Below are 3132 nucleotides of genomic sequence, written 5' to 3' on the forward strand. Positions count from 1 at the left end.
TCTTTGTAAGCCACCTAAGTAATTTTAAAAATTGTGTCTTGATATATAAGGTAAAGAAACATGCAGGCTTCAACTTCCATTCAGCGGCCCAAGTCAAAATCTGTACGATTTCCACAAAGAGAGCCCTTGAGTCCTGTAAATGATTAATCCACTGGGCAACTAACCAAAAGGTTGGAGGTTCAAGTCTACACAGATAATTCTTGAAAGAACGGCCTGGTGAATTACTTCTGAAAGAAAAAAATCTGCCATTGAAAACCTTATGAACTAGTGTTACAGCTCTTATAGAATTTGTCTAGGAGGTTTTCTGGGTTGTTGTTTTTTTTTGTTGTTTTGTTGTTTTTTTCGGAAAAACCCTTTAAAAAAAAAAGAAAACCTTATGAACTATGTACTTGTATCTATATGTTGAGAATTAAGGTTGCAACTGGACATTGGGCCTCGATTCAAGTGCTCCTTCAATACAAGAACACTGTTTAATAATCCAGCATTCTGTGATGCTCACCTTCCCGACATGATCGCTGAAGACAAAATGGGTACATAAGCAAATGTGGTGAAGAAAGCTGATGGTTCCCGCCTATCAAAAGAGATAGTGTCTGGGGTCTTAAAGGCTTGAAGATAAACAAGCAGCCATCTAGCTGAGAAGCAATAAAACCCACATGGAAGAAACACACCAGCCTGTGTGATCATAAGGTATCTATGGGATCAGATATCAGGCATCTAAGACCCAGAAAAAAATCACACCCAATGTGAATTTCGGGAGGAGGTTATGGAGTAGATGCCCAATGCCCTTCTGTAGACAGCTGGACATCCCTTCACAGAGAAGTCACAGAGAAGAGATTATCCAGTCAGGGTGCAGTATAGCACCGATGAAACACAACTCTCCTCTAGTTCTTTAATGCTTCCTTACCCCCACTATCATGACCTCAATTCTACCATACAAATCAGATTAGACCAGAATATGCACACTGCTGCTGATAAGAGGCCTAAACAGAGAACATCCAGGATAGATAGACCTTTCAGGGCCAACAATGAGGAGAGATACCATGAGGATTAGGGGAGGGTGTGGGGAGCAAGGTGAAATCAATCACAAGGATCGTCATATAACCCCCTCACAGGAGGATGAACAATGGAAAAGTGGGTGAAGGGTGATGGATATTTTATATGAAAATAATAATCTATAACTTATCAAGCATTCATGAGGAATGGCGGGTGGGAGAGGGAGGAGGAAAGAATGGGGAGCTGATATCAAGGGCTTAAGTGGGACGAGAATGCTCTGAAAATTATGGCAGCATATGTGCAAATGTGCTTTGACACACTGGATTGTGATAAGAGATGTAAGAGCCCCCAATAAAAGTATTTAATAAATATAAAAAACCATCTTTAAAAAAAGAAAACCTTATGAAACTCTAATACTCTACTACTCATGGGGACGACTCTACTATTACAAGTATTAGAAATCTACTCTAATACTCATGGGGTCATCATGAGTGTTATCAACTCTGCACCATTACAAAGGTAGCCTCACTGCTCTCTCAATGTTTAGACCAATGGCCTTGCAATCAGCAGCCCAGTGCTTACTCTGTAATACCACCAAGGCTCCTTTATTGTAGTGTCTCACATGGGTTTCTGCAGGTTCCTAAGTGGTCACATGGCCTCTAGTTTCTCTTGCTCTATGGTCTTCATAAATCTTCCAGAGTGAGCTTTCTGAAGATAACAAAGCAAACAAAAACAATTCATTAATATATTATTTCCTAATAAATGTCATTCATAGACTGCCAGCTTTCAGAATCAAATCCAAATGTTACACCATGTATAGAAAACCCCGAGCAATTTACTGCTCTCCTTTCAAATGACTGTCCTTCAAACTTCAGCATCATCTCTCATAAGAGCTTCTAATTATTTTATGTTATGTTATAGACCCATTAGGCTATTTGTGGTTTCCACATACCTTGCAATCTCAAATTTCTCTGACAGGATACTCTTCTGAGGCTATTCAGGGGCAGAAAAACTGTCCTTGAACTACTAAAATATTGAGGGGATTTATTATTATTATTAATGAAGATTGGCCAGTAGCCCAGATTTACAAGCAAGGCTCTCTTAAGAAGTAGGAATCACAATGGATGGATGAGTCAGATCTAGTCCAGGGAGCTAGGAAGAAGTGAGAGAGATTATACAATTTATAAATTCACCTTGCCTGAAGCAAGTCATTACTGCAAATCCCAAAGAGAATGTTCTCTTCTATTGCCATGACCATAGATCACAGATGATTTGCAATGGTCTGGTGATTATGTAAACTGAAAAGCAATTGGAACCTGTGGTCAAATAAGTACCATGATTTCCTCGATCTCAAGACACTTTTTATCTTTTTTTTCTGGTATAAGTAGAATAAGAAGTCTTTATTTTTTGATTCTACATTCTCTACCTTTCTTTCCCCCAACCAAGGGGAATCGAACAATCACCATCACATCAATCTTAGTGTCCCCCACCCCGGACCAGCCAATGGTTAAATGGCCTTAAAAAGGAGTTGTGCAGTCCTAATCAGTTCTAATGCTGCCTCCCCCTGCAGGCTCCCTTATCTACTCCCAAGATCCCCTTTCCCTCCAGATTGGCCACGCCCCCCAGTACCCTCCCCCTGCCTGCACTCCCTATAACCTCTTGTTTCAGTTATTATCACTATGCATCACTATTCCTCCCAGGCTTCACAGCTGGGAGACCCAACAAGAAAACAATACAAACAAATTGCACTAAGGTGGTAAGGCTAAAACCTTGTTAGTGTAAAAACAAAAATACAATTAATGTGGAAGGAGGAGATGATCCCTATCTACTTTCAAAAAGGCAAGGAAGCAATTTCTGTCATAAAATAACTTTGAGATATTTGAACCTAGTATAAATTCAGGTTGTGCCTACAGGGAGGTCAACTAGCCAGGTATTGAGTTCAATCCAGCTCATAATCAAGATTACTGTGGTCTCTGTCTGATAGTAAGGCTGTTCTGACTAGACTTGCCTTTGGCTAGAGTGGTCTTCCAGCCACTCAGTCTGATTAGATACTCTGTCCATGGATTTGGGGTTACATTCTCTAATTTCTTGAGAGAATCTGAACAAAATTGATGTTCCTGTTTAACCCCATCTGGGAGA

The 3132-nt window shown here is 40.1% G+C and overlaps 1 pseudogene; it reads left to right on the top strand.

Annotated features, from left to right (window-relative positions):
• The first annotated feature begins 265 nt into the window (after positions 1 to 265).
• Positions 266 to 356, top strand: LOC142438344 (U7 small nuclear RNA; annotated as a pseudogene).
• Positions 357 to 3132: the final 2776 nt, after the last annotated feature.

The sequence above is a fragment of the Tenrec ecaudatus genome, chromosome 1, assembly GCF_050624435.1.
Source record: "Tenrec ecaudatus isolate mTenEca1 chromosome 1, mTenEca1.hap1, whole genome shotgun sequence".
NCBI classification, from domain to species: domain Eukaryota; kingdom Metazoa; phylum Chordata; class Mammalia; order Afrosoricida; family Tenrecidae; genus Tenrec; species Tenrec ecaudatus.